At 38.1% G+C, this 13,824-nt stretch overlaps 2 protein-coding genes across 3 annotated transcripts in view; both read left to right on the forward strand.

The window, feature by feature from the left end:
* Positions 1–13,824, forward strand: part of VPS54 (VPS54 subunit of GARP complex) — a 173,638-nt gene that overhangs the window by 23,982 nt on the left and 135,832 nt on the right. The window contains exon 2 of one of the 2 annotated variants that reach the window (XM_055401023.2): positions 454–707. The gene's annotated coding sequence lies outside the window, so the exon portion shown is untranslated. Of the gene's footprint in view, positions 1–453; positions 708–13,824 lie in introns of those variants that run through there. The other variant, XM_088841305.1, reaches the window with a different exon arrangement.
* The window catches only part of LOC148776133 (uncharacterized), a 72,567-nt gene that overhangs the window by 7,915 nt on the left and 50,828 nt on the right, over positions 1–13,824 (forward strand). The gene's annotated exons all lie outside the window — the stretch shown is intronic.

Consider the following 13,824-nt stretch of genomic DNA (forward strand, 5'->3'; position numbering starts at 1 on the left):
GAGGTGAAGAAGTGAGGGAATGAGTGAATTCTTGAGTCTCTACTGCAATATTATCATCTGACCCTCTGAATATTTTTCTTTGGTACTTAAAAATTCTCTTACTGGGACCTTAAAGTGAATGATCCTATAAGCTTATTTTCAATAAAGTACTTAGATATTTGAAAACATTTTTGGCTACCACTTCATTTGGCTATTATTTCACAGCAGACTCACACTACAGGGTTTAACTAAAACTACATCAAGATATTCTTTAGCAGCATACCAAGTTTAATTCAAGAAAATTAACTTTAGAATGTATATACACTTAAAAAAACATAACTTGTAAAAAGTAAAGACATGTTGTTAAAGTAAAACTATCACATAGTCTTAATTTTATAGGGAAAAAGAACTGTAGCAATTACTGATCAGTTCTCAACCTCTTTTTTGCTCCCCTCCCCCACCTCCACTGAACAGCTCTCCTACATAATGAGTCTCACCTGGGAAGGACAAACATCTATACTACAGTTTGAAATGATTCCTCTTCTCTTTCCTTGCACCATTTATTAGTTTTCAAAATCCATATGGTGCTAATTGATGATAAAAGTAACAGCATAATTCACAGACTGTTTCATGGACCAGTTCCTGCTTCACGTTGAACGGGATGACATAAAGCAGGAGTCCACGGAGCCTCTGACATAAAACAACCGAGTCCTCACAGCAGAGAAGCAGTGAGTACCTGAACACTGTTCATGGCCCTTTTTTAACCTTATAATTAAATTCTGCACTTCCTCTGCTATTAAAGTATTATTTAGCACTCAATTTAAAGTTTACTGGCTAGTATTAAAGTATTTGCCATATTATCAAAAGCTTAAAATAAGGTTAATCAAACATTTTATGATGTAGTATCTGGATTTGGTTTTGAATGTTACTAAATATTCATGTAAAAAGTTACAAAATAGAGCAAACATTTTGAACAAAAAGGAGAAAAGGCAAAAAGAGAAAATATTTTTCATAATTGTACCACCTAGAGAAGACTGCATTTTCCTGTACGTACTTCTAGTTCTAGATAAGAATATTTTTGTCTTAAAGAAGAATATTTTACTTGAAAATTTTCACCCAAAGAGACATAATTTCTACAAAGGTGAGCTTCTGAGAAACCAACTTCCTTTGTGCAGACAGCCAATTCTACTCTGGGGGGAAGGAAATGGCTCATATCCTGAAAACAGGGCATCATTGTTACTCTATCAGAATTGGCATAAAGCCTTCTTCAGCCAGAAAGACAAGTGACAGAGAATCCAAGAGCTGACCCGGTCTTAGGGGAAAGTGGTTTAAAAGCAGATTTTACTCACATACGGAGTACGCTAGGCATTTTCCAAGTCGTCTCTCTAATTATGACAAACCCCCAAAACATGTGTTTGAATCCCAGCTGTTCCTCACAAGCCAGGTAACCACAGATAAGTTAGAAGCCACTCTCTGTCACGTGTTCCTCATCTGTTAAACAGGGACAATAATAGCACAGACCTCATTGGGTTTTCACAAAGATCGGAGAAGGCAATGGCAAGCCACCCCAGTACTCTTGCCTAGAAAATCCCATGGACGGAGGAGCCTGGTAGGCTGCAGTCTGTGGGGTCGCTAGGGGTCGGACACGACTGAGCGACTTCACTTTCACTTTTCACTTTCACACATTGGAGAAAGAAATGGCAACCCACTCCAGTGTTCTTGCCTGGAGAATCCCAGGGACGGGGGAGCCTGGTGGGCTTCCGTCTATGGGGTCACACAGAGTCGGACATGACTGAAGTGACTTAGCAGCAGCAGCAGCAGTGAGTTACTACAACAGAGCCCTTAGTGCCTAACCTGCAGTAAGGTTTCCAAAACATCGGCTGCAGTGTTGTTACAGTCTTGGATTGCCTTCAGGGTTATATGAAATATTCTATTTGAAGCTCCTACCACATTTAGGAATTATTATTACAATACTTAGTATTACAAGGAGGATTTGTTCTTAACCACCCACCTTTTCACTTGGCAGCATTTCTCAGTTTTTTCCTCTAGTTCAGTGCTTTCTGTGATCATGGAAACAGTCAATAATCTGTGCTGTTCAACATGGTGGCCATTAGCCAGAGATGGCTATTGAACTTTAGAGGTATGGTTAGTGAAACAGAGGAATTGAACATTTTGTTTTAATTTTAATAGTCACAGCTGCTGCTGCTACTGCTGCTAAATTGCTTCAGTCATTTCCGACTCTGTGTGACCACAGACAGAAGCCCACCAGGCTCCCCCATCCCTGGGATTCTCCAGGCAAGAATACTGGAGTGAGTTGCCATTTCCTTCTCCAATGCATGAAAGGGAAAAGTGAAAGTGAAGTTGCTCAGTCGTGTCCGACTCTTAGCGACCCCATGGATTGCAGCCTACCAGGCTCCTCCATCCATGGGATTTTCCAGGCAAGAGTATTGGAGTGGCTTGTCATTGCCTTCTCCAAGTCACAGCTAGTTCCTTGATAGTTGTTGTTGCTTAGTTGCTAAGTTGTGTCTGACTCTTCTGTGACCCCATAGACTATAGTCCTCCAGGTTCCTCTGTCCGTGGGATTTTCCAGGCAAGAATACTGGAGTGGGTTGCCATTTCCTTCTGCAGAGCATCTCCCCAACCCAGGGATCGAGGCATAAAGCAAATCCACCTGTGAAGGCTTTAGCAAACGTTTCCTCATTCATGCTATTTTGAATGTCATTTTACATAAAACCTTTTTTTCAATTGAAATATTGTTGACCTAGTTCCTTCTTGATAAATGATAATACAATCAGACCCTTAAGAACATAGAAACAAACTGGATATATATCCAGTATCAAGCTTCTTGGCCAATCTGGCTTTCCAGTGAGCACTTTGCAAACTTGAAGAACTTAATAATCATTTCCAAAAAAAGACATTTGGCAGTTTAGTTTTAAGTGTTTCTTTACAGATCTGGAATTAAAAGGGGATTCTTGTGTTATCAAACGCCCTTCCTCACAGCATACAGCAGAGAACTTGATCTGCTTTGATTTCATCTTTCTGTCAGTTCTTTGCCTCCCTGTGGCCTCTAAACCAGAGCCCCCTTCTGAACCTCTAGCTGATGCTTTCATCCACACCTATTGGTGCTAAGTCTGAACTTGACCAGGTTCCCCAAGGACAGCTATTCAGTAACTCAGAGCCTGTGTGTGACTAAGAGGCTGGGTTCCAAAAGTGAGCCAACATCCCCTTTTCCGAGTTCCAGAGTCCTGCTCCTCTATCTCTCTGTTATAAACCCAATCCTAACTTCAGGCTCTAGATAAATCACTTTACATTTATATCAAAGAAAAGCTATAAAATCAAAAACAATTTTGCATTGGGTTAGACTAGTTCTTCCTTCTCTTCTGGGGAAAGGCTGCCACCTGCTGTAATACATTAGCATTGGGCTTTTGCAAGGTCACTGAACAACTATTTGCACATACAAAATAATGCATGCACAACCCCACCTGCGTTCACCTCTGTGTGTCAGGGTAAATAGGAGGGTAGATCAGGAGGCATTCCTCTTAGTTCCTTGTCATAGGAGGAAAGAGCAAAGAAGCAAACTTATCCGCTTGAATGGAGCCCAGAAGGAGTTAGCATCATGTATTCTAACTGGCATCTTATATTCTAATTCTGAATATAAGAGCATTTTTTTTCACTATTCAGCAACATTTTTTTTTCAAATTAACTCATAATCCCAGGGACGGGGGAGCCTTGTGGGCTGCCGTCTATGGGGTCGCACAGAGTCGGACACGACTGAAGTGACTTAGCAGCAGCAGCAGCAGCAGCAACCTTCATAAAATCTCTGCTGTTAAGAGGCTTATCACTTCCTCAATCCTTCTAGCCTCATGTATGTTTATCTATTCACAGGCCTGGCAAGTCTCTGGTAGGTGAAAGGATGAGAGAAGAATAAAAATTAATAATTTGCTGGACAGTATCCTTGAGCCTTGCACTCTATTTTCAAAAAAAAAAAAAAAAAAATCCCCATAACTCCCTCCCCCTTCCTATCGCTCTCCACTCCCACCGGGACACCCCATCAATCACCCACTAGCTGTTGTAGTCTACCTACACAGACACACACACAGACACACACACACTCACACACACATACACTCAAAACTTTCAGGAGTTGGTTTTACTTGCCATTTTCTTCCTGGCAAAAATTGCTCACTCCTCCCACTCCCCTCCCTAAATTACGCCTTTGTACCTGAGAACTTAACAAACTTAAAGAATTACTTAGGGATTCCAACATTGAGTAAACTCAAATATAAACAAGATTATATTTACATCCAAAAATACAATATCCAAAAAGTTTGCAGTAGGACAAAAATAGAATCAAAACCCTGTAACTTTTAAGCAAAAATAGCTGAAAGAAGAATGCCCTGATGTCTGGGCTTAGCTTTGTAGAATTCATGCCACTGATAACACTGATACAGATGTAAAATATCTGTGTAACATTTGCCAACCTCTTCAGGAAACTGTTCCTTTCCTTCCTGTAAATCAGGAAAGTGCTAGATTACCACCCCAACCAACACCTCCTGCCTGCATTTACAGACAGGAAGAAGCAGGCTATGGAGGCAGGAAAGGAGATAAATGTTTTTGTTGATGTAGGAGAAGCCTTTTTAAAAGTTGTATCAATAGTCAAAGAAATGAATCTTTATAGTATCTGATGCTGCTACAAGTGTGTGTGTAACAGTGTATACTTTTTGAATATGATTTTTATGGCAATATTTTATTTATGGTAAGATTGTAACAATACACCTTCCTAGTTTTTATTTCATTTTTCTGCTTCTACAGTGTTTTTAATCCTTTTTAAAATTCCTTTACACAGTTGTAACCTACACAGCATTTTTAATGTCTTGAACTATTACTTTGAATTGTTATAGCAAAATTTACAAAATTATTCCCCAGTTGTTGAAAATTTAGTTTCCAAGCTTTTCATCTCAGTTAATACTGAAATAAATATCTATGTGGAAAGTGCTTTTTTCCTTCTTCTAAGTTGGTTCACCATCCATTACAGTGAGGGGCATGTAGTAAGAGCTTGGTAAATATTTGTTCGGTAAGTAGATTATTTGTAATAAATTATTGGGAATGAGAATATGAGATCAAATATTAAAACAGTTCTGGTGTAAATAGATAATGTCTCTTGGTACAGATTAAGTAGATTTCCAAAAGAATTTTTACTTATTTGCAGTGTCATCAGATAAGTTGTTTAGCACATCATTTTCATCAATCCATCTTTTATAATCTTATTAATTAGCAAGAGGTCACGGCGTGACGATAATACTGCTGAAGCCAAAGAATGTGGAGAGTGAATCAATATGGAACATGTGGGTCACATTTTTAATTGTTTTTAAAGTCTGTGTTTAATATAGCTTAATTCTTTCTTTGAGTCCTCATTCTAACTCACAGAGCAGACATGTAATAGGATCAGTTAACCTCCCAGACTTTAACATCTTAGGCAGTTTGAGTTTACTGACTTTAACCCAAAGAACCAAAGTGAAACAGAATTTGTTATAAGGTGAAGTATGGGCTATGGGAGAGGGACAAGAGGCCACTCAGACTGTGGTTCCCAGACAGCTACATCCGCATCACCTGGGATGCAGGAAATGCAGAGGCCGAGACCTACTGAATGTGAACCTGCTGTTTAACAAGAGCTCCAGATAATTCTTTGCACATTAAGTTGGAGAAGCGGTGCCCTTGACAGTGAAAATTGCTGTGGCCAGTTGTCTATGGGCTTAAAAAGGAGAGCCCACCGTGAATATTTAAGAACATGAATCTAAAGACAGTAAAGAGCTGTTGTAATTTTAAATTGGGGGCTTCTTCTTGAAAGCATTCTCAATAGTATAAACTGGCTTTTTAAAAAGTCAAATATATTTTTGTAGAGCTTGATATATAAACTTATTTAGTGTCTCACAGTAATTCAGACCCATTTATTTTTCAAATACAGATTAAGTCATAGTAGCAGATAATCAATCATTTGATTTCTAAAATCCTCTAGAGATGATTTCAACACTCTTTGCTAAAATTCTTCCTGCCACCAATGAAAACAACTTGCTTCTCTATGAGATTTAAGCTACTTGAAAACAAGAAACCTCACTTACTTATATCAGAGATTGTCAGTTACCTCTTTGGTTGACTTGTATCTATTTCCCTCTTGAGGACTTAAAGCATCCAAAGATTTGGGTCTTAATTCAGTTCTCTGAATCAGAATCTGTGGGTTTGGAGCTTAAGAATCTGTACTTACAAGTTTATTCTAATGCACAACAAAGTTTGAGAGCCACTGTCTTTCAAGTTTTATCAGAAAGCTAAACTGAGCTGTGGTTCTCAAACTCAGGTGAACAATGGAACCACCTGAAAATCCTTAAAGAAACACTGATGTCTGGGTTCCACTACCAGAAATTTTTATTTAATTGTCCTGAGATATATAGCGTCAGCATAGAGAACCACTAATGAGGTGCTTTAATAAACAGTTATCTCATTGTACTCATCATTTGCTTTGTGTGGAAAGATAAGTGGCTGGCTGGCAGAATAGACATAGTGTCACGAGCAGTGACAAAGGGTTGGCCAACTGGTCAAGGTCTGAAAAAAGAAAGATTGGAAGATCATACAGTTCTAAAAATAAATTAATTCTTTTAAGACTTATCTGGTGGTACATATGGATCTCTGCTACATCTCTTATCCATACTGCTCTTAAGAGGCTGCCACTTGCAATGTCTAACTATTTTATGTATTACTTACCTCTTTGTGCTTTAGTAATTTGCTCACTCAGCTCTTTCTTGATTTATCAGTTTAAGATATTGTCTTTTGACATCCTGTTATGGTGGTGGAGAATTTACCTCTTTTATTCAACCTCCACTTCCCTTCCCTACCTCCTCCCACTATATCTTTATGATAATCTTTAAATGTCATGGGGCTTCCCTGGTGGCTCAGCTGGTAAAGAACCTGTCTGCAACGTGGGAAACCTGGATTCTATCCCTGGCTTGGGAAGATCCCCTGGGGAAGGGACCAGCTACCCACTCTAGTATTCTGGCCTGGAAAATTCCATGGACTGTGTAGTCCATGGGGTCACAAAGAGTTGTATCCAACTGAGTGACTTTCACTTTAAATGTCACATGGCAAGACTTCTTGGCAAAAATGTCACAGGCAAAAATATTTTTATTAATTCAGTAATAAGAATTTACATAATTATGACTATATATATAAAGGTTTTCGAGTCTCAAATGGCCAGCAATATTTTTAAAAAATTTTTTTCAAGTCTCCACACACAAAATTGTCAATCTAACAGTTCCATTTTTTTTTTTCTCAGAAAAATGTCCCCTCTCTTCTTGATCTAATCAAGACTGGATGAACCCTAGGCTTTGAGGTATGGTTGTCATTCTAGGACTTCTCTCACATCCTCTGGGTTAGCACTTTCGTTTCCTGGACTCCTTGTCATCTTAGTTGACTCTCTTATAGCTCTGAAATAATAATCTCTTTGGAAAGGGTATCAGTTCAGTTCAGTTCAGTCGCTCAGTCATGTCCGACTCTCCGCGACCCCATGAATCACAGCACGCCAGGCCTCCCTATCCATCACCAACTCCCGGAGTACACTCAAACTCATGTCCACAGAGTCGGTGATGACATAAATTTTTGAAATTTTGAATCTCTGAAAATGTCTTTATTCTACCCTCACACTATATTGGTTGGATATAAAATCTTAGCTAAACAAAATTTCACTTCAGAATGTTGACGATATTATTCCATTGTCATTCCAAAATTGAGTGATACTGTTGATTTAATCGTCTTTACCCTCTTTGGAAGCTCTTAAGATTTTTATTTTCAGTGCACTAATATTTCCTCATCATCTCCTTGTTACAGGCCTTTTTTTCAATCTTTGGGTTGGATATTTCAACCTGGAGATTCACGTTCTTCACATTAAATAAATTTTCTAGGATTTCATTTATAATTTTTTCTCCTTCATTTTTGTTCTGTGCTCCTGGAACTGGAACTCTAAACAATGGAATTTCTGTTTGATTTTTTAAGTCTTTTCCATTTTTCTCCTACTTTCTATCTCTTTATCTTCTTTGTCTTCAATATTCTCCTGAGCTTCTTTGGGACTTTTCATTTCAGTGATCAGATTTTTAGTTTTCAAATTATTTTTTAAAATATTTTTTTTCTGCATCCTGTATCAGGTTTGTTTTCCCCAAGTTCTTTTTTTAGTTGTCTCTGATGTTGTGAGCTTTTTAAAAAAATATTTATCTATATTGGAGTACAGTTGATTTACAGTGTTGTGTGTTAGCTTCAGGTGTGCAGCAAAGTGATGTAGTTCCCTGGTTGCTCAGTGGTAAAGAATTTGCCTACAATACAGGAGACACATGTTTGATTTCTGGGTTGGGAGGATCCCTTGTAGAAGGAAATAGCAACCCACTCCAGTATTCTTACCTGGGAAATCCCACAGACAGAGGAGCCTGGGAGGCTACAGTAATTCCATGGGGTTGCAAGAGTCCAAGAGGACTTCTTGACTCAACCACCAACACATACATATTATCTATTCATTTTCAGATTATTTTCCATATATGTTATTACAGGGTATTGAGTAGAGTTCCCTGTGCTATATAGTAGGTCGTTGTTAATTATTTATTTTATATATAGTATTGTGTATATGTTAATCCCAACCTTCTAATGTACCCCTTCCCCTATCTTTCCCCTTTGGCAATCCTAAATTTGTTTTCTGAGTCTGTTTCTGTTTTGTAAATAGTTTTATTTGTCTCATTTTTTAGATTCCACGTGTAAGTGGTATATGGTATTTGTCTTTGTCTGTCTGATTTATTTATTCTGATAATCTCTAGGTCCATCTGTGTTGTTGCAAATGGCATTACTTCATTCTTTTTTATGGCTGAGCAATATTTCAAGGCTTTACTTTTTAATTTTTTGGTTGCTCTTTTCAGCATGTGGGATCTGGGTTCCCCAGCAAGGGATCGAACCCATGTCCCCTGCATTGGAAGCTAGGAGTGCACTGCCAAGGAAGTCCCCCAAGGCTTTTCTTAATTGTCTGGTGACTTTTAGATCTCTGTTCTTTTAAGTGACAAAATCAACTAAAAAAGTTATTTGAAAGCACTTGCTGAGGTGAAGGGAGCAGTCCAATGACAGGCTTCTCTTAGGATGATCAGCTAGTACCTTTTTTATTGGCCAATTACCTAACGCCAGTGTGTGAAAATATCTTTTTCTGGGGCTATGTAGTTTTTCCATTGAAGCATCCTCCATTCTCCTAAACATTTTGTAAGCAAGGTGTACAAATGGATCTGAGTAACATTTGACTTACTACTTGCTGACCCTGTTTACATATTTAAGGCTGGAGATTCAAGGTAAACCCACATTAACAAAAATAGATGGAAAGTACATATACCAATATTTAAAAATAGTTATCTCCTATTAAGTATTCATAGTTGATTTTAATTTTCTTCTGTTTCTAATTAATTAATTATGTGATTTTAAAAAATTATTAAAATAAAGGTAAGTTATATGAAACAAACTGCTCAATTTTTTAACGGAAAAAAATATTTCAACGTATATTTCACCAAAAAGGATAGATAGCAAATAAGGGTTAACACATGAAAAGATGCACAAAATCTTTGGTCATTAGGGAAATAACAAATTAAAACCACAATGAGCTACCACTATACACACTCATTAGAGTGTCTTCTAAAAACAAAACTTATACCAAGTGCTAGGAGGCAGAGCAATTATATACAGTTAATGGGGATGAAAAATTCTGAAAAAAATTTGGAAACAAGTTGGCAGTTTTCATGAAGCTACACACTTAACTTATGACCAAATAATCCCACTCCTAGGTATATACCCAAGAGAAATGAAACTATATGTTCACAAAAAAACTTGTATGTGAATATTTATAACAGATGTATTCAAAATAGAAAAAGTCTAGAAATAACCCAATATCCTTCAATTGTTATACCTCTGTGCCATGGAATCAGTTCAGTTCAGTCGCTCACTTGTGTCCAACTCTTTGAGACCCCATGAACCGCAGCATGCCAGGCCTCCCTGTCCATCACCAACTGCTGGAGTCCACCCAAGTCCATGTCCATCGAGTCGGTGATGCCATCCAACCATCACATCCTCTGTCATCCCCTTCTCCTGCCCTCAATCATTCCCAGCATAGGTTCTTTTCCAATGAGTCAGCTCTTCACATCAGGTGGCCAAAGTATCAGAGTTTCATCTTCAACATCAGTCCTTCCAATGAACACCCAGGACTGATCTCCTTTAGGATGGACTGGTTGGATCTCCTTACAGTCCGAGGGACTCTCAAGAGTCTTCTCCAACACCACAGTTCAAAAGCATCAATTCTTTGGCATTCAGCTCTCTTTATAGTCCAACTCTCACATCCATACATGACCAATGGAAAAACAATAGCCTTGACTAGACAGACCTTTGTTGGCAAAGTAATATCTCTGCTTTTTAATATGCTTTCTAGGTTGGTTAGAACTTTCCTTTCAAGGAGTAAGCATCTTTTAACTTCATGGCTGCAGTCAGCATCTTCAGTGATTTTGGAGCCCCCCCAAATAAAGTCTGACACTGTTTCCACTGTTTCCCCATCTATTTGCCATGAAGTGATGGGACCGGATGCCGTGATCTTAGTTTTCTGAATGTTGAGCTTCAAGCCAACTTTTTCACTCTCCTCTTTCACTTTCATCAAGAGGCTTTTTCGTTCCTCTTCACTTTCTGCCATAAGGGTGGTGTCATCTGCATATCTGAGGTTATTGATATTTCTCCTGGCAGTCTTGATTCCAGCTTGTGCTTCCTCCAGCCCAGCATTTCTCATGATGTACTCTGCATATAATTTAAATAAGCAGGATGACAATATACAGCCTTGATGTACTCCTTTTCCTATTTGGAACCAGTCTGTTGTTCCATGTCCAGTTCTAACTGTTGGTTCCTGACCTGCATATAGGTTTCTCAAGAGGCAGGACAGGTGGTCTGGTATTCCCGTCTCATGAAGAATTTCCCACAGTTTATTGTGATCCACACAGTCAAAGGCTTTGGCATAGTCAATAAAGCAGAAATAGATGTTTTTCTGGGACTCTTTTGCTTTTTCGATGATCTAGCATTCAGCAATTAAAAGATATAAATTATTGAAATGCCAGAAATATGGATGAATCTCAAATGCATTATGCTGAGTGAAAGATGCCAGACTTAAGAGGCTATATATTATCTGATTCCATTTATATAGGGACAGAGAACAGGTCAGTGGTTGTCAAGGGTTTGTGGTGAGAGGATGGACTGACAAAGGAATAGCCTGAGTGATGGCAGTGTTCTGTGTCTTGATTATGTGACTATGTTTGTCAAAACATATAATGCTATGCACCAAAAAGAGTGACTTTTATTGTACTAAAACAGTAAAAAAAAAAAAAAAAAAACCATCTCCATGTGTTAAAATTATAAGAAAATACATTCAGTTCAGTTCAGTCGCTCAGTCCGACTCTTTGCGACCCCATAGACTGCAGCATGCCAGTTTTCTCTGTCCATCACCAACTCCTGGAGCTTGCTCAAATTCATGTCCATTGAGTCGGTGATGCCATCCAACCATCTCATCCTTGTTGTCCCCTTCTCCTCCTGCCTTCCAGTGAGTCAGTTCTTCTCATCAGGTGGCCAAAGCATTGGAGTTTCAGTTTCAGCATCAGTTCTTCCAATGAATATTCAGAACTGATTTCCTTTATGATTGACTGGATGCTGAGTACTTCAAAAGGAGCCTCTAATGGTTCCTCTAAATATCAAGACCTCTCTGGCATTAAAATATAATTAAATTGATAATTAATTCACATAGAGATACTGAAAGACGTCTGTCATATGTTGTCTTTTTTTAAAAGCACAAAATGATACACCAAAATTTATTACAATACCACAACCACTCAATTAGTCCAAACCCACCATAAATTTGTGAAGGATTTAAAGAAAAACCTGCAAAAAAAAAAAAAGCAACTACCAAAATAGTACTCAAAACAAATACAATGTATGTCATCATTATTCTTACAGGCAATGTAATCATAGCCAATACCTTGTAAAATCATCATCGCATCTTATCTATCAGTTTAGTTCAGTTCAGTTCAATCCAGTTGCTCAGTCGTGTCCAACTCTTTGTGACCCCATGAATCACAGCACGCCAGGCCTCCCTGTCCATCACCAACTCCCGGAGTTCACTCAGACTCACATCCATCAAGTCGGTGATGCCATCCAGCCATCTCATTCTCTGTTGTCCCCTTCTCCTCCTGCCCCCAACCCCTCCCAGCATCAGAGTCTTTTCCAATGAGTCAACTCTTTTCATGAGGTGGCCAAAGTATTGGTAGGAACACTAATAATCAACATTAAAAAAATCCCATGCATTAATCAAAATTGTTAACAGTGCATTTATTGACCTACCAGCCTTATCAAACAGTTCAGCATGATATCATGTTGTCTTAACACTGACAATGCTTAGCCTGTGAAGTCCTAAGAACTACATCTTTAGCCTTTGAGAAGATGAGACATGAGTCAAAGAGAATTTGGATAAGACAAAGTTATATCGATGCAACTCCATGTCTCCTATTCCATTTGTTAAACACAAATTTATAATTATTCACAAATATTTGTTTTTGTCTTTATATATAATGTATATATATATATGTGTGTGTGTGTATATGAAAGAATGATAGAGAATACAGAGATAAATCTTGAATCTTATGCTTCATGTCTAGTATAAGAAACAAGCCTCATAATATGTGTTCATATTAAAAGGCAGAAAATGACTAATGCTTCACAAGTGGTACAGAGGAGAGATAAAGAGAAGAATCTTGCTTTTTCATATAAGTGAACTCAAAAGTCACTTTCTGGAATAAACTGCATTTTTAAAAGTTTATTCAAAGAAGAGGTAGAATGTGTATTTGCAGATGTGGGGCAGGTAGGCAGAGGCCCAGGGAGAGTAATCCAAGAAATGAAGAAAAATAAAACAAAAAGAAACTAAGAGAAATTCTTTTTCAAATAATGAGGAAGTAGCTATGAATATACCAGCTCCCACCACCACCATCATTATCCTCTGAACAGATCTGATATATTGGCCACTTCACTTACCATGCTGATTTGCCTCCAACCTTGCAGCAGCTATTATAGATACAGCAGAATCTTCAGCATGAGCCCACCAAGTTCTTGGGTTCTAGTCACCTGAAATTTGATATTGTTGTTTGTCATTAAATGCTAATATATATGGTTACTCAGTTAAAAATATATTTCTTATTTCAGCCTTTCTCTCCATGCCCTTCCTTGCCATTATAAATACTACCCCTTTAAAAATATCTCATGAAATCATAGTTGCTTCTGTAGTATTTCCATTAATATTAAACTTTATTTTAAATGTTCTTATTCATGTATTGTTCAACCAGATTAAAAGGAGGAACAGTTCAAGTTTCATGAGCCTCTTTAATTGCAATTTTCAGTACCTCAATCATGTTCCTTTATACTCTTTTTCTCTCTTGCAGGCTAAATAATCACTTTGAGTCAGTTGCTGCAGTGAAACTTGAAACCTGTTCCTTGCAGAAGCCTGCAATTTAGCAGAAAACAAGACACACCAGAATCTTCTGTTCCACCTGTAACTTGAGGATTCTGGTCTATTTTTTTTAAAGGCTCATATTTCTAGTTAGTTTAAAGAAGTTTGCAAAGTTGTTGTTTCTTAAGGAATTATACTTGCCCACAACTCCTAGACAGCCCACTGTAGTCTTAAAAGACATAACACTGTGTGTGTGTTAGTCGCTCAGTCATGTCCAACTCTTCGCCACCCCATGGTCTGTCCATGGAATTCTCTAG

This window comes from Moschus berezovskii, chromosome 11, assembly GCF_049115385.1.
Source record: "Moschus berezovskii isolate FMDL1 chromosome 11, NW_MosBer_1.0, whole genome shotgun sequence".
NCBI lineage: Eukaryota > Metazoa > Chordata > Mammalia > Artiodactyla > Moschidae > Moschus > Moschus berezovskii.